We start from the raw sequence: 19,000 nt of genomic DNA on the forward strand, positions 1-19,000 counted from the left end.
TTACTCCACAAACCGCTCACAAATACCCCTCTGCATATTCTACAAAAAGACTGTTTCCAAACTGCTCAATCAAAAGAAAGTTTCAACTCTGTGAGATGAATGCACAAATCACAAAGAAGTTTCTCAGAAAGCTTCTGTCTAGTTTTTATGTGAAGATATTTCCTTTTTCACTATAGGCCTCAAAGCCCACCAAATATCCTTCTGCAGATTCTACAAAAAGAGTGTTTCCAAACTGCTCAATCAAAAGAAAGTTTCAGCTCTGTAAGATGAACACACATATCACAAAGAAGTTACTCAGAAAGTTTCTGACAAGTTTTTATGTGAAGATATTTCCTATTTCACCATAGGCCTCAAAGGGCTCAAAAATATCCCATTTCAGATTCTGCAGAAACACTGTTTGCAAACTGCTTAATGGAAACAAAAGTTAATCTCTGTGAGATGAATGCACACATCACAAAGAACTTTCTCAGAATGCTTCTGTCTAGTCTTTATGTGAAGATAGTTCCTTTTTCACCATGGGCCTCAAACCGCTCAAAAATATCCCTCTGTAGATCCTACAAAAAAAGTGTTTCCAAACTGCTCAATCTAAAGAAACTTTCAACTCTGTGAGATGAAGGCACACATCAGAAAGAAGTTTGTCAGGAAGCTTCTGTCTAGTTTTTATTCGAAGACACTTCCTATTGCACCCTAGGATCAAATTGCTCCAAATATCCATTTGCATTTTCTACAAAAAAGACTGTTTCCAAACTGCTCAATCAAAAGAAAGGTTCAACTCTGTGAGATGAATGCACACATCACAAAGAAGTTTCTCAGAATGCTTCTGTCTAGTTTTTATGTGAACACATTTCCTTTTTCAACATAGGCCTTAAACTGCTTACAAATATCCCTCTGCAGATACTCAAAACAAACTGTTTCTAAACTGCTGAATCAAAATAAAAGTTCAACTCTGTGAGATGAATGCACACACAACGCAGAAGTTTCTCAGAAGGCTTCTGTCTAGTTTTTATGTGAAGATATTTCCTATTTCAACAGAGGCATCATTGGGTTCAGAAATATCCTTTTGCAGGTTCTACAAAAGGATTGTTTCCAAACAGCTCAATGAAAAGAAAGGTTCAAATCCGTGTGATGAATGCACACATTACGAAGTTTTCAGAATGCTTATGTCTAGTTTTTATGTGATGATATTTCTTTATCTCCATAGGCCTCAAAATGCTCAGATATATACCACTGCAGATACTACAAAAAGACTGTTTCCAATCTGCTAAATCAAAAGAAAAGTTCTACTCTGTGAGATGAAAGCACACATCATAAGGAAGTTTCCCAGAATGCTTCTGTATAGTTTTCTGTGAAGATATTTCCTTTTTCACCATAGGCCACAAACCACTCACAAATATCCCTATGCAGATAGTACAAAAAGACTGTTTCTGAACTGTGCATTCATAAGAAAGTTTCTACACTGTGAGAGTAATACACATGTCAGAAAGAAATTTCTCAGAATGTTCTGTCTAGTTTTTATGTGAAGATATTTCCTATTTCACCTTAGTCCTCAAAGGGCTGACAAATATCCCTTTGCAGATTCTACAATAAGACTTTTTCCAAACTGATCAATGAAAAGAAAGGTTCAACTCTGATCAAGGAATGGACATCACACAAAGAAGTTTCTCAGAGTGCATCTGTCTAGTTATTATGTGAAGACATTTGTTTTTCACCATAGGCCTCAAACAGCTCAGAAATATCCCATTGCAGATTGTACAAACAGACTGTTTCCAAACTGCTCAATCAAAACAAAGGTTCGACACTGTGAGATGAATACACTCATCACAAAGACGTTTCTCAGAATGCTTCTGTTTAGTTTTTATGTGAAGATATTTCCTTTTTCACCATAGGCCTCAAAGCACTCCAAACATCCATTTGCAGATTCTACAAAAAGAGTGTTTCTAAACTGCTCAATCAAAAGAAAGATTCAACTCTGTGAGATGAATGCAAACATCATAAAGTAGTTTCTCAGAATGCTTCTGTCTAGTTTTTATGTGAAGACATTTCCTTTTTCACCATAGGCTTTAAACTGCTCACAAATATGCCTCTGCAGATACTACAAAAAGACTGTTTCCAAACTGCTCAATCGAAAGAAAGGTTCGACTCTGTGAGATGAAAGCACAAATCACAAAGAAGTTACTCAGAATGCTTCTTTCTAGTTTTTTTGTGAAGGTATTTCCTATTACACCATGGGCCTCAAAGGGCTCACAAATATCCCTTTGCAGATTCTACAAAAAGACTGTTACAGAACTGCTCAATGAAAACTAAGTTTCAACTCTGTGAGATGAATGTATACCTAAAAAAGAAGTTTCTCAGAATGTTGTTGTCTAGTTTTTATGTGAAGATATTTTTCATCATAGGCCTCAATCTGCTCAGAAATATCCCTATGCAGATTTTACAAAAAGACTGTTTCCAAACTGTTCAATGAAAAGAAAGATTATACTCTGTAAGATGAAAGCACACATTAAAAAGAATTTTCTCAGAAAGTTTCTATCTAGTTTATATGTGAAGATATTTCCTCTTTCATCATAGGCCTCAAAGGGCTCAAAAATATCCCTTTTCAGATACTACAAAAAGCCTCTTTCCAAACTGCTCAATCAAAAGAAAGTTTCAACTCTGTGAGATGAAAGCACACATCACAAATAAGTTTCTCAGAATGTTCGTCTAGTTGTTAAGTGAAGATATTTCCTATTTCACCATAGGCCATAAAGGGATCACAAATATCCCTTTGCAGAATCTACAAAAAGACTGTTTCCAAACAGCTCAATCAAAACAAAGGTTCAACTGTGTGAGATGAATGGACACATCACAAAATAGTTTCTCAGAAAGCTTCTGTCTAGTTTTTATGGGAAGATATGTCTTTTTCACCACAAGCCTCAAATGGCTAAGAAATATCCCTTTACAGATTGCACAAAAAGGCTGTTTCCAAATTGCTCAATGAAAAGAAAGGTTCAACTGTATGAAATGAATGCACACATCATAAAGAAGTTTCTCAGAACGGTTCTGTCTAGTTTTTATGTGAAGATATTTTCTTTTTCACCATAGGCCTTAAACCACTCCCAAATATCCCTCTGCAGATACTACAAAAAGGCTGCTTGAAAACAGCTCAATCAAAAGAAACTTTCAACTCTGTGAGACGAATGCACACATCACAAAGAAGTTTCTCAGAATGCTTCTGTCTAGTTTTTATGTGAAGAGATTTCCTTTTTCACCACAGGCCTCAAAGTGCTCCAAATATCCATTTGCAGATTCTACAAAAAGACTGTTTCCGAAGAGCTACATGAAAAGAAAGGTTCAACTCTGTGAGATAAATGCACATATGAAAAAGAGGTTTCTCAGAATTCTTCTGACTAGTTTTTATCTGACATATTTGTTTTTCTCCATAGGCCTCAAACCATTCAGAAATATCCCTTTACATATTGTACAAAAAGACTGTTTCCAAACTGTCAAATGAAAAGAAAGGTTCAACTCTGTGAGATGAATGCAAACATCACAAAGAAGTTTCTCAGAAAGTTTCTATCTAGTTTTTATGTGAAGATAGTTCCTTCTTCACAGTAGGCTCAAAGTGCTCCAAATATCCATTTGCAGATTCTACAAAAAGACTGTTTCCAAACCACTCAATCAAAAGAAAGGTTCAACTCTGTGAGATGAATGCACACATCACAAAGAAGTTTTTCAGAAAGGTTCTGTTTAGTTTTATGTGAAGATATTTCCTTTTTCAATATAGGCTTCAAAGCGCTCCACACATCCATTTGCAGATTCTACAAAAAGAGTGTTTCCAAACTGCTCAATCAAAAATAATGTTCAACTCTGTGAGATGAAAGCACACATCATAAAGAAGTTTCTCATAATGCTTCTGTCTAGTTTTTATGTGAAGATATTTCATATTTCACCACAGGTGTCAAAGAGCTCACAAATATCCCTTTGCAGACTCTACAAAAAGACTGTTTTTGAACTGCTCCATGCAAAGAAAGTTTCAACTCTGTGAGATGAATGCACACATAAAAAAGCAGTTTCTCAGAATGCTTCTGTCTAGTATTTATATGTAGATATTTCTTTTTCAACATAGGCATCAAACCGTTCAGAAATATCCCTTTGTAGATTGTACAAAAAGACTGTTTCCAAACTGCTCAATGAAAGAAAGGTTCAGCCCTGTGAGATGAATGCACACATCACAAAGAAGTTTCTCAGGATGCTTCTGTCTAGTTTTTATATGAAGATATTTCTTTTTCACCATAGGCCTCAAAACCCTCAGAAATATCCCTTTGCAGATTATAGAAAAAGACTGTTTCCTAAGTGCTCAATCAAAAGGATGGTTCAACTCTGTGAGATGAAAGCACACATCACAAAGACGTTTCTCAGAAAGCTTCTGTCTAGTTTTTATGTGAAGATACTTCCCTTCTAACGATAGGCCTCAAAGTGATCCAAATATTGATTTGCAGATTCTACAAAAGACTGTTTCCAAACTGCTCAATAAAAAGAAATTTTTAACTCTGTGAGATGAAAGCACACATCACAAAGAAGTTACTCAGACAGCTTCTGTCTAGTTTTTATGTGAAGATATTTCCTATTTCACCTGAGGCCACAAAGGACTCACAAATATCACTTTGCAGATTCTATAAAAAGACTTTTTCCAAATTGTTCAATCAAAAGAAAGGTTCAACTCTGTGACATCTCAAAGAAGTTTCTCATAATGCTACTGTCTACTTTTTATGTGAAGATATTTCTCTTTCACCATAGAACTCTAATGGCTCAGAAATATCCCTTTCCATATTGTACAATAATACTCTTTCCAAAATGCTCAATCAAAAGAAACATTAAACTCTGTCAGATGAATGTAGACATCACAAACAAGTTTCTCGGAAAGTTTCTGTTTAGTTTTCATGTGAAGATATTTCTTTTTTTCACCGTAGGCCTCAAAGCGCTCCAAATATCCATTTACGGATTCTACAAAAAGAGCCTTTCTAAACTGCTCAAATAAAAGACACTTACAACTTTGTGAGATGAAAACACACATCACAAAGAAGTTTCTTAGAAAGCTTCTGTCTAGTTATTGTGTGATATTTCATATTTCACTGTTGGCCTCAATGGGCTCAGAAATATCCCTTTTCAGATTCTACAAAAGGACTGTTTCCAAACTGCTCAAACTAAAGAAAGGTTCAACTCTGTGAGATGAATGCACACATCACAAAAGTTTCTCAGAATGCTTCTGTCTAGTTTTCATGGGAAGATATTTCCTTTTTCACCATAGGCCTCAAACTGCTCACAGATATCCCCCTACAGATACTACAAAAAGACTGTTTCCAAACTGCTCAATCAAAATAAATGTTCAACTCTGTGAGACGAATGCACACATCACAAAGAAGTTTCAGAGAATGCTTCTGTCTACTTCTTATGTGAACATAATTCCTTTTTCACGATAGGCCTCAAAACTCTCCAAATATCTATTTGCAGATTCCAGAAAAAGAATGCTTCCAAACTGCTCAATCAAAAGAAAGTTTCAACTCTTTGAGATGAAAGAACACATCAGAAAGAAGTTTCTTAGAAAGATTCTGTCTAGTTATTATGTGAAGATATTTCATATTTCACCATAGGCCTCAATGGTTCAGAAATATCCCTTTGCAGGTTCTACAAAATGACTCTTTCCAAACTGCTCACTCCAAGGAAATTTTCAACTCTGTTATACGAATTCACACATCACAAAATTTCTCAGAATGCTTCTGTCTAGATTTTGTGTGAAGATATTTCCTTTTTCACCATAGGCGTCAAACTGCCCACAAATATCCCTCTGCAGATACTACAAAAAGACTGTTTCCAACCTGCTCAATCAAAAGAAAGGTTCAACTACGTGAGACAAATGCACACATCACAAAGAAGTTTCTCAGAAAGCTTCTGCCTACTTTTTATGTGAATATAATTCTTTTTTCAACATAGGCCTGAACGCTCTCCAAATATCCGTTTGCAGATTCTACAAAAAGACTTTTTCCAAACTACTCAATCAAAACAAAGATTCAGCCTTGTGAGATGAATGCACACATCACAAAGTAGTTTATCAGAATGCTTCTGTCTAGTTTTTATGTGAAGATATTTCTTTTTCACCACAGGCCTCAAATGACTCAGAAATATCCCTTTGCAGATTGTCCAAAAAGACTCTTTCAAAACTGCTCAATCAAAGAAAAGATTCAACATGTGAAATGAAAGTGCACAACACAAAGAAGTTTCTCAGATGGTTTCTTTGTAGTTTTAATGAGAAGATATTTCCTTTTTCACCATACGCCTCAGTGGATTCAAAAATATCCCTTTGGAGATCCTACAAAAGGCCTCTTTCCAAACTGCTCTAACAAAGGAAAATTTCAACTCTGTGAGGTGAAAGCACACATCACAAATAAGTTTCTCAGAAAGCTTCTGTCTAATTTTTATGTGAAGATATTTCATATTTCACCTTAGGCCATAAAGGGATCACAAATATCCCTTTACAGAATATACAAAAAGACTGTTTCCAAGCTGCTCCATCAAAAGAAAATTTCAACTGTATGAGATGAATGAACACATCAAAAAGATGTTTCTCAGAAAGCTTCCGTCTAGTTTTTATGTGAAGATATTTCTTTTTCACCATAGGCCTCAAACGTCAAAGAAGTATCCCTTTGCAGATTGGACAAAAAGACTGTTTCAAAACTGCTCAATCAAAAGAAATTTTCAACTCTGTGTGATGAATGTACACATCACAAAGAACTTTCTCAGATTGCTTCTGTCTAGTTTTTATCTGAAGATGTTTACTTTTTCACCATAGGCCTTAAACCGCTCCCAAATATCCCTCTGCATATACTTCAAAAAGACAGCTTCCAAACTGCTCAATGAAAAGAAACGTTCAACTCTGTGAGATAAAATCACACATCACAAAGAAGTTCTTCAGAAAGTTTCTAACTAGATTTTATATGAAGATATTCAGTTTTTCACCACAAGCCACAGAGCGCTCCAAATATCCATTTGCAGATATATCAAAAAGACTGCTTCCAAACTGCTCAATCAAAATAAAGTTTCAACTCTCTGAGATGAATGCAAACATCACAAAGAAGTTTATCAGAATGCTTCTGTCTAGTTTTTCTGTGAAGATATTTCCTATTTCACCATGGGCCTCAAGGGGCTCACTCAGATCCTTTGGCAGATTCTACAAGAAGACTGTTTCCAAACTTCTCAATGAAAAGAAACGTTCAACTCTGGGAGATGAATGCACGCATGAAAAAGAAGTTTCTCAGAATGCCTCCGTCTAGTTTTTATGTGAAGATATTTCTTTTTCACCACAGGCCTGAAACAGCTAAGAAATTTACCTTTGCACCTTCTACAAAAGACTGTTTCCAAACTGCTCAATCAAAAGAAAGGTTGAATTCTGTGACATGAATTCACACATCACAAAGAAGTGTCTCAGAAATTTTCTGTCTAGTTTTTATGTGAAGATACTTCCTTTTTTCACCATGGGCCTCAAATAGCTCCAAATATCCATTTGCAGATTCTACAAAAAGACTTTCCAAACTGCTCAATCAAAAGAAACGTTCAACACTGTGAGATGAAAGCACACATCACAAAGAAGTTTCTCAGAAATCTTCTGTCTAGTTTTTATGTGAAGATATTTTGTATTTCACCACAGGCCATAAAGGGCTCACAAATATCCCTTTGCAGATTCTACAAAACGACTGTTTCCAAACTGCTCAATCAAAAGAAAGGTTCAAATCTGTGACATGAATGGACACATCACAAAGAAGTTTCTCATGAATGCTTCTGTCTAGTTTTTATGTGCAGATGTTTCATTTTCACCGTAGGCCTCAAATGGCTCAGAAATATCCCTTTGCAGATTGTACAAAAAGACTGTTTCCAAACTGCTCAATCAAAGCAAATGTTCAACTCTGTGAAATGAAAGTGCACATCACAAAGAAGTTTCTCAAAATGTTTTTGTCTAGTTTTTATGTGAGTATATTTCCTTTTTGACCATAGGCCCCAAAGCTCTCCAAATATCCATTTGTAGATTCTTCAAAAAGACTGTTTCCAAAGTGATCAATCAAAAGAAAGGTTCAACTCTGTAGGATGAAAGCACACATCACAAAGTAGTTTCTCAGAAAGCTTCTGTCTAGTATTTATGTGAAGATATTTCCTATTTCACTATAGGCCTCAAAGGGATCACAAATATCCCTTTGCAGATTCTAGAAAAACACTGTTTTCAAACTGCTCAATGAAAAAAAAGGTTCAACTCTGTGAGGTGAATGCACATATAAAAAAGAAGTTTCTCAGAATGCTTCTGTCTAGTTTTTATGTGAGGATATTTCTTTTTCGCCACAGGCCTGAAACCACTCAGAAATATTCCTTTGCAGATTGCACAAAAAGAATGTTTCCAAACTCCTCAATGAACAGAAAGGTTCAACTCTTTGAGATGAACGCAAACATCACAAAGAGTTATCTCAAAAACTTCTGCCTGGTTTTTATGTGAAGATATTTAGTTTTTCACCATAGGCCTCAAACTGCTAAAAATACACCTTTGCAGATTCTATACAATGACTTGTTCCCAAACTGCTCAATGAAAAGAAAGGTTCAAATCTGTGATATGAAAGCACACATCACAAAGAAGTTTCTCAGAATGTTTCTGTCTAGTTATTACGTGAAGATATTTCCTATTTCGCTATAGGACTCAAAGGGCTCAGAAATATCCCTTTGCAGATTCTACAAAAGGACGGTTTCCAAACTGCTCAATCAAAAAAAAAGGTTCAACTCTGTGAGATGAAATCACGCATCACAAAGAAGTTTGTCAAAAAGATTCTGTCTAGTTTTTATGTGAAGATATTTCCTATTTCACCATAGTCTTCAAAGGGCTCAGAAATATCCCTTTGCAGATTCTATGAAAAGACTGTTTCCAAGCTACTGAATGCAATGAAAGGTTCAACTCTGTGGGATGAATGCACACATCACAGAGAAGTTTCCTGGAATGCTTCTGTCTAATTTTATGTGAAGATATTTCTTTTTCACCATAGGCCTCAAATCACTCAGAAATATCCCTTTACAGATTGTGCAAAAAGATGGTTTCCAAACAGCTCAATGAAAAGGAAGATTCAACTCTGGGAGATGAATGCAAACATCACAAAGAGATTTCTCAAAAATCTTCTGTCTGGTTTTTATGTGAAGGTATTGCCTTTTTCACCATAAGCCTCAAACCACTCATAAATATCCCTTTTCAGATTCTACAAAAAGACTGTTTCCAAACTGCTCAATGAAAGAAAGGTTAAACTCTGAGATGAAAGCACATGTCACAAAGAAGTTTCTCAGAATGCTTTTGTCTAGTTTTATGTGAAGAAGTTTCCTTTTTTCACCATAGGCCTCAAAGCACTCGAAATATCCACCTGCAGGTTCTATGAAAAGACTGTTTCCAAATTGCTCAATCAAAAGAACTGTTCAACTCTGTGAGATGAATGCACACATAACAAAGAAGTTTCTCAACAAACTTCTGTTTACTTTTTATGTGAAGATATTTCCTTTTTCACCATGGGCCTCAAAGCACTCCAATTATCCACTTGCAGATTCTACAAAAAGAGTGTTTCCAATCCCCTCAATCAAAAGAAAGTTTCCACTCTATGAGATGAAAGCACACATCACAAAGAAGTTTCTTAGAAACCTTCTATCTAGTTTTTATGTGAAGATATTTCATATTTCAATGTAGGCCTCAATGGACTCAGAAGTATACCCTTGCAGATGCTGCAAAAAAAGTGTTTCCAAACAGCTCAATCAAAAGAAAGGTTTACCTCTGTGAGATAAATGAACACATCACAAAGAACTTTCTCAGAATACTTCTGTCTAGTTTTTTTGAGAAGCCATTTCCTTTTTCACTATAGGCCTCGGTCCACTCACTAATAGCCCTCTGCAGATACTACAAAAAGACTCTTTCCAAGCTGCTCAATCAAAATAAAGGTTCAAATCTGTGAGATGAAAGCCCACATCACAAAAAGTTTCTCAGAAAGTTTCTGTCTAGTTTTTATGGGAAGATATTTCCTATTTCACCTTAGGCCTCAAAGGGATCACAAATATCCCTTTTCAGATTCTACAAAAAACTGTTTCTGAACTACTTCATAAACAGAAAGGTTCAACCCTGTGAGATGAATGCACACATAAAAAATTAGTTTCTCAGAATGCTTCTGTCCAGTTTTTATGTGAAGATATTACTTTTTCACCATAGGTCTCAAACAGCAAACAAATATTCATTTGCAGATTGCACAAAAAGTATGTTTCCACACTGCTCAATAAACAGAAAGGTTCAACTCAATGAGATGAATGCAAACATCACAATGAGTTTTCTCAAAATGCTTCTGTCTAGGTTTTATGTGAAGATATTTACTTTTTCACCATAGGCCTCAAGCCGCTCACAAATATCCCTTTGCAGATTCTACAAAATGACTTGTTGCCAAACTGCTCAATGAAAAGGAAGGTCTAAATCTGTGAGATGAAAGCACGCATCACAAAGAAGTTTCTCAGAAAGTTTCTGTCTAGTTTTTATCTGCAGATATTTCCTTTTTCACCATAGGCCTCAAAGCACTCCAAGTATCCATTTGCAGGCTCTACAAAAAGAGTGTTTCCAAAGTGCTCAATCAAAAGAGAGGTTGACCTCTGTGCGGTGAAAGCACACAGCACAAAGAAGTTTTTCAGAAAGCTTCTGTCAAGTTTTTATGTGAAGATATTTCCCATTTCACCATAGGCCTCAATGGGCTCATAAATATTCCTTTGCAGATCCTACAAAAGGACTCTTTCCAAACTGCTCAATCAAAGGAAAGTTTCAACTCTGTGACATGAATGCACACATCACAAAGAAGTTTCTCAGAATGCTTCTGTCTAGTTTTTATATGAAGATATTTCCTGTTCATCATAGGCCTAAAATGCTGCAAATATCCATTTGCAGATTCTACAGAAAGACTGCTTCTAACCTGCTCAATCAAAAGGAAAGTTCAACTCTGTGTGATGAAAGCACACATCACAAAGAAGTTTCTCAGAAAGCTTCTATCTAGTTTTTGTGTGAGGATATTTCCTATTTCCCCACAGGCCTCAATGAACCCACAAATATCCCTTTGCAGATTCTACAAAAAGACTGTTTCCGAACTGCTCAATGAAAAGAAAGTTTCAACTCTGTGATGTGAAAGCACCCATAAAACAGAAGTTTCTCAGATTGCTTCTGTATAGTTTTTATGTGAAGCTATTACTTTTTCACCATAGGCCCCAAACCGCTCAGAAATATCCCTTTGCAAATTGTACAAAAAGACTGTTTCCAAACTGCTCAATGAAAAGGAAGATTCATCTCTGTGAGAAGAATGCACACATAAAAAAGAAGTTTCTCAGAATGCTTCTGTCCAGTTTTTATGTGAAGATATTTCCTTTTTCACCATAGGCCTTAAACTGCTCACAAATATCCCTCTGCAGATACCACAAGAAGACTGTTTCCAAACTGCTCCATGAAAACAATGGCTCAACTCTGTGAGACTAATGCACACATCACACAGAAGTTTCTCAGAGTGATTCTTTTTAGTTTCTATGTGAAGGTATTTCCTATTTCATTATAGGCTGTAAAGGGCTCACAAATATCCGTTTGCATATTCTAAAAAAACACTGTTTCCAAACTGCTCAAACAAAAGAAAGGTTCAACTCTGTGAGATGAATGCACACATCAGAGAGAAGTTTCTCAGAATGCTTCTGTCTAGTTTTTATGTGAAGATATTTCTTTTTCACCATAGGCTTCAAACGGCTCAGAAATATCCCTTTGCAGATTTTACAAAAAGACTGTTTCCAAACTGCTCTATCAAAAGAAAGTTCCAACACTCTGAGATGAATGCACACATCACAAAGAAGTTTCTCAGAAAGCTTCTGTTTTGTTTTTATTTGAAGATATTTCCCTTTTAACCATAGGCCTCAATGGGCTAAGAAATATCCCTTTGCAGATGCTACAAAAGGACTGTTTAGAAAACTGCTGAATCCAAAGAAAGATTCAACTCTGTGAGATGAATGTACACATCACAAAGAAGTTTCTCAGAATGCATCTGTCCAGTATTTTTTATGTGAATATGTTTCCTTTTTCACCATAGGCCTCAAAGCAGTCCAAATACCCATTTGCAGATTCTACAAGAAGAGTGTTTCCAAACTGCTCAATCAAAACAAAGGTTCAACACTGTGACATGAAAGCACACATCACAAAGAAGTTTCTCAGAAAGCTTCTGTCTAGTTTTTTTGTGAAGATACTTCCTATTTCACCACGGGCCATATAGGGCTCACAAATATTTTTTGCAGATTCTACAAAAAGACTGTTTCCAAACTGCTCAATCCAAAGAAAGTTTCAACTCGTGACATGAACGGATGCATCACAAAAAAGTTTACCAGAATGCTTCTGTCTAGTTTTTACGTGAAGATATTACTTTTTCACCCTAGGCTTCAATGGGCTCAGAAATATCCCTTTGCAGATCCTACAAAAGGACTGTTTTCAAACTGCTCAGTCAAAGAAAGGTTCACCTCTATGAGATGAATGCACACATCACAGAGATGTTTCTCAGAATGCTTCTGCCTAGTTTCTATGTGAAGGTATTTCCTTTTTCACCATAGGCCTCAAAGTGCTCCAAACATCCATTTGCAGATTCCACAAAAAGACTGTTTCCAAACTGCTCAATCAAAAGAAAGTTACGACTCTGTGAGTTGAAAGCACACATCACAAAGAAGTTTCTCAGAAAGTTTCTGTCTAGTTTTTCTGTGAGGATAATTCCTGTTTCACCATGGGCCATAAAGGGCTCACAAATATTTTTTGCAGATTCTACAAAAAGATTGTTTCCAAACTTCTCAATACAAAGAAAGGTTCAACTCTGTGAGATGAATGGACACAACACAAAGAAGTTTCTCAGAGTGCTTCTGTCTAGTGTTTATGTGAGATATTTCCTTTTTCACCATAGGCCTCAAAGCACTCCAAATATCCATTTGCAGATTCTACAAAAAGACTGTTTCCAAATCGCACAATGAAAAGAAAGTTTCAACTCTATGAGGTGAAAGCACACATCACAAAGAAGTTTCTCAGAATGTATCTTTCTAGTTTTTTTTGTGAGGATCTTTTCCTTTTCACCATAGGCCTCAAACCACTCCAAGTACCCATTTGCAGATTCTACCAAAAGACTGTTTACAAACTGCTAAATCAAAAGAAAGGTTCAGCCCTGTGATATGAATGAACGTATCACAAAGAAGTTTCTCAGAAAGTTTCTGTTTAGTGTTTATCTGAAGATATTTCCTTTTTCACCATAGGCCTCAAAGCGCTCTGAATGTGCATTTCCAGATTCTACAAAAAGTCTGTTTCCAAACTGCTCAATGAAAAGAAAGGTTCAACTTTGTGAGATGAAAGCACACATCACAAAGAAGTTTCTCAGAATGTTTCTTTCTAGTTTTTTTGTGAAGATATTTCCTTTTTCACCATAGGCTTCAAAGCACTCCAAATATCCATTTGCAGATTCTACAAAAAGACTGTTTACAAACTGCTCAATCAAAAGAAAGTTGCAACGCTGTGAGATGAATGCACGCATTACAAAGTAGTTTCTCAGAAATCTTTTGTTTAGTTTTTATGTGAAGATATTTCCTTTTTCACCATAGGCCTCAAAGCACTCCAATTATCCATTTGCAGATTCTACAGAAAGAGTGTTTCCAAACTGCTCAGTCAAAAGAAACCCTCAGTTCTTTGAGATGAAAGCACTCATTAAAAGAAGTTTCTCAGAAAGCTTCTGTCTAGCTTTTATGTGAGGATATTTTCTATATCACCAAAGGCCTCAATGAGCTCAGAAATATCCCTTTGGGGATTCTACAAAGGACTGCTTCCAAACTGCTCTAGCAAAAGAAAGCTTCAACTGTGTGAGATGAATGCACCCATCACAAAAACGTTTCTCAGAATGTTTCTGTGTAGTTTTTATATGAAGATATTTCCTACTTCACAATAGGCCTCAAAGGGTTCACAATTATCCCTTTGTAGGTTTTACAAAAAAAAACTGTTTCCAAATCTTCAATCAAAGAAATGTTCAACAGTGTGAGATGAATGCAAATGTCAGAAAGAAGTTTTTCAGAATGCTTCCATGTAATTTTTATGTGAAGATATTTCCTTTTTCACCATAGGCATCAAAGCGATCCAAATATCCACTTGCAGGTTGTACAAAAAGACTGTTTCCAATCTTCACAATCGAAAAAAAAGTTTTCAAATCTGTGAGATGAAAGCACACATCACAGAGAAGTTTCTCAAAAAGCTACTGTCTAGTTTTTATGTGAAGATATTTCCTATTTCACCATAGGCCATAAAGGGCTCACAAATATACGTTTGCAGATGCTACAAAAATACTGTTCCCAAACTGCTCAATCAAAAGAAAGTTTCAACTCTGTGAGATGAATGGACACATCACAAAGTAGTTTCTAAGAATGCTTCTGTCTAGTTTTTATTGGAAGACATTTCTTTTTCATCATAGGCCTCAAATGGCTCAGAAATATCCCTTTGCAGATTGTACAAAAAGACTGTCTCCAAACTCCTCAATCAAAAGAAAGGTTCAACTCTGTGAGATGAATTCAAACATCACAAAGAGGTTTCTCAAAATGCTTCTGTCTAGTTTTTATGTGAAGGTATTTCCTTTTTCACCACATGCCTCAAACGGCTCACAAATATCCCTTTGCAGATTCTACAAAAAGACTGTTTCCAAACTGCTCAATGAAAAGAAAGGTTAAACTCTGTGAAATGAAATCTCTCATCACAAAGAAGTTTCTCAGAATGCTTCTGTCTCGTTTTTATGTGAAGAAGTTTCCTTTTTCACCATAGGCCTCAAACCGCTCCAAATACCCATTTGCAGATTCTACAAAAAGACTGTTTCCAACTGCTCAGTCAAAAGAATGGTTCAACTCTGTGAGATGAATGCACACATCACAAAAAAGTTGATCAGAAAGCTTCCATTTAGTTTCTATGTGAAGATATTTCCTTTTTTACCATGGGCCTCAAAGTGCTCCAAATATCCACTTGCAGATTCTACAAAAAGAGTGTTTCCAAACTGCTTAATCAAAAGAAAGGTTCAACTCTGTGAGATGGAAGCACACATCACAAAGAAGTTTCTTAGAAACCTTCTGTCTACATTTTATGGGAAGATATTTCACATTTCACCATAGGCCTCAATGGGCTCAGAAATATACCTTTGCAGATTCTACAAAAGGATTGTTTCCAAACTGCTCAATCCAACGAAAGGTTCAACACTGTGAGATGAATTCACACATCACAAAGAAGTTTCTCAGAAAGCTTCTGTCTAGTTTTTATGTGAAGATATTTCCTTTTTCAACATAGGCCTCAAACCACTTGCAAGCATCCCTCGGGAGATACTACAAAAAGACTGTTTCCAAACTGTTCAATCAAAAGAAAGGTTCAGCTCTGTATGATAAACGCACACATCACCAAGAAGTTTCTCAGAATGCTTCTGTCTAGTTTTTATGTGAGGATATTTCCTTTCTCAACAAGGCCTCAAACCTCTCCAAATGTCCATTTGCAGATTCTACAAAAAGACGGTTTCCAAACTGCTCAATGAATAGAAAGGTTCAACTCTGTGAAATGAAAGCACACATCACAAAGAAGTTTCATAGAATGTTGCTTTCTAGGTTTTTGTGAAGATATTTCCTTTTTCACCATAGTCCTCAAAGTGCTCCAAATATCCATTTGCAGATTCTACAAAAAATGTGTTTCAAAACTGCTCAATAAAAAGAAAGGTTCAACTCTGTGAGATGAAAGCACACATCACAAAGAAGTTTCTCAGAAATCCTCTGACTAGTTTTTATGTGAAGATATTTCCTATTTCACCATAGGCCTCAAAGGGCTCACAAATATCCCTTTGCAGATTGTACAAAAGGACTGTTTTGAAACTGCTCAATCAGAAGAAATGTTCAACTCTGTGAGATGAATGCATACATCACAAAGAAGTTTCTAAGAATGCTTCTGGCTAGTTTTTATGTGAAGATATTTCCTTTTTCACCATAGGCCTCAAAGCGCTCCAAATATCCATTTGCATATTCTACAAAAAAGACTGTTTCCAAACTCCTCAATGAAAAGAGAGCTTCAACTCTGTGAGATGAAAGCACACTTCACAAAAAAGTTTCTCAGAATGCTTCTGTCTAATTTTTATGTGAAGATATTTCCTATTTCACCTTAGGCCATAAAGGACTCATAAATATCCCTCTGCAGATTCTAGAAAAGGACTCTTTCCAAAGTGCTCAATCAAAACAAAGGTTCAACTCTGTGAGATGAATGTGCACATCACAAAGAAATTTCTCAGAAAGCTTCTGTCTAGTTTTTTATATGAAGATATTTCCCTTTTCACCATACCTATCAAAGTGCTCAAAATATCCCTTTGCAGATTCTCTGAAAAGACTCATTCCAAACTTCTCAATCAAAAGAATGGTTCAACTCTGTGAGATGAATGCACATATCACAAAGAAGTTTCTCTGAAATCTTCTGTCTAGTTTTTATGTGAAGATATTTCCTTTTTCACCATAGGCCTCAAGCCGCTCACAAATATCCCTTTGCAGATTTTACAAGAACAGAGTTTCCAGACTTGTCAAAGAATAGAAACTTTTATCTCTGTGAGATGAATGTGCAACTTGCAAAACAGCTTCTCAGAAACATTCTTTATAGTTTTTATTGAAGATATTTCCTTTTTCACCATAGGCCTCAGAGAGCTGGCAGATATACCTTTGCCAATTCTACAAAAATACTGTTTCCAAACTGCTCAATCAAAAGAATGGTTCAACTCTGTGAGATGAATGCACACATAGCCATGAACTTTCTCAGAAACTTCTGTCAAGGTTTTATGCAATGATATTTCCTTTTTCACCATAGGCCTCAAACTGCTCACAAATATCCCTTTGCAAATTGCACAAGAAAAGAGTTTCCCATCTGCTCAATGAAAAGAAACGTTTACCTCTGTGAGATGAATGCACACATTACAAAGCAGTTTCTCAGAAACCTTCTGTCTAGTTTTTATGTGAAGATATTTCCTTTTTCACCATAGGCCTCAAAGTGTTCACAAATATCCCTTTGCATATTCTACAAAAAGACTGTTTCCAAATTGCTCAATCAAAGGAATGGTTCAACTATGTGAGATGAGTGCACACATCACACAGATGTCTCTCAGAAAGCTTCTGTCTAGTTTTCATGTGAAGATATTTCCTTTTTCACCATAAGCTTGAAAGTGTTCACAAATATCCATTTGCAGATTCTACAAAATACTGTTTCCAAAATGCTCAATCAATAGAAAGGTTCAACTCTGTGAGATGAAGTCACACATCACAAATCAGTTTCTCAGAAACCTTCTTTCTAGTTTTTATGTGAAGACATTTCCTTTTTTCAACATAGGCTTCAAAGCACTTACAAATATCCCTTTGCAGATTCTACAAGAAGACTGTTACCAAACTGCTCAATCAGAAGAATGGTTCAACTCTGTGAGATGAATGTACACATCAAAAAAAAAAAAGTTTCTCATAAAGCTTCTGTCTAGTTTTTATGTGAAGATACTTCCTTTTTCACCATTGGCCTCCAAGTGCTTGCAAATATCCCTTTGCCGTTTCTACAAAAATACTGTTTCCAAACTGCTCAATCAAAAGAATGGTTCAACTCTGTGAGATGAATGCACACACAACCAGGAATTTTCTCAGAAACTTCTGTCAAGCTTTTATGCGATGATATTTCCTTTTTCACCACAGGCCTCAAACTGCTCACAAATATCCCTTTGCAGATCCTACAAGAACAGAGTTTCCAATCTGCTCAATGAAAAGAAACATTTATCTCTGTGAGATGAACACACACATCACAAAGCAGTTTATCATAAATCTTCTTTCTAGTTTTTATGTGAAGATGTTTCCTTTTTCACCATAGGCCTCAAAGCGCTCACAAATATCCCTCTGCAGATTCTACAAAAACACCATTTCCAAGCTTTTCAATCAAAAGAATGGTTTAACTCTGTGAGATGAATCCACACGTCACAAAGTAGTTTCTCAGAAAGTGTCTGTCTAGTTTTTATGTGAAGATATTTCCTTTTTCACCATAGACCTCAAAGCACTCACAAATATCACTTTGCAGATTGTACAAGAACAGAGTTTCCAGACTGATCAAGGGAATGAAACGTTTAACTCTGTGAGATGAATGCAGACATCACAAAGCAGTTTCTCAGAAACATTCATTATAGTTTTTATGTGAAGGTATTTCCTTTTTCACCATGGCCTCAAAGTGCTCACAAATATCCCTTTGCAGATTGTGCAACAACAGAATTTCCAAACTGCTCATATTTAGTTTTTAGGACCAACATGAGCATTTAGAAACACTGCTTGTGGTGCAGCACACATGTGTTATCCACACTGAAATTAGGAATTCAACAGAAGTTCATGTAGAGCCAAAAATGTGAATATTTGGGGGACCTTGGAGATGATCTAGCTCACTTTATTTTGTAGAAAAGAAAACAGATTCAGGGAAAGGGCATGCATTGCCTAAGGTGATTCTGCAGCTTTGGTGCAGAAACAAAACACAGCTAAGGTGATTCATCAGGTTTGGAGCAGAAACGCAATACAATCTCTGTTCTTTTGCTTCTCAGATCCAGAATTTTTTCACAATACTGAACTACTTATGTTTCTGATTCCTTATTTTTTCTTTTTAAATTTTGCCAGTATTGTCTTACAAAGATCCTATTCTTTACCCTAAATATTTAAATTGGTTACCACTATTGTCTCTTTATAAGTAAAATTACTAGTTGTTATTATAAATGATTATTCAATCACTTTTAATTTTGGGGGGTCCAGTACAAAGTTAGTAACAAATAAACACTATTGGCCTTGGCAATCCAAGAGGAGCTCAAGTCCTCCAGGGCACGTCAGGAAAAGGCTAAATGACAGCTGTGCTGTGAGTGGACAGAAT

Source organism: Gorilla gorilla, chromosome 11 (genome assembly GCF_029281585.2).
Source record: "Gorilla gorilla gorilla isolate KB3781 chromosome 11, NHGRI_mGorGor1-v2.1_pri, whole genome shotgun sequence".
Lineage (NCBI taxonomy): Eukaryota > Metazoa > Chordata > Mammalia > Primates > Hominidae > Gorilla > Gorilla gorilla.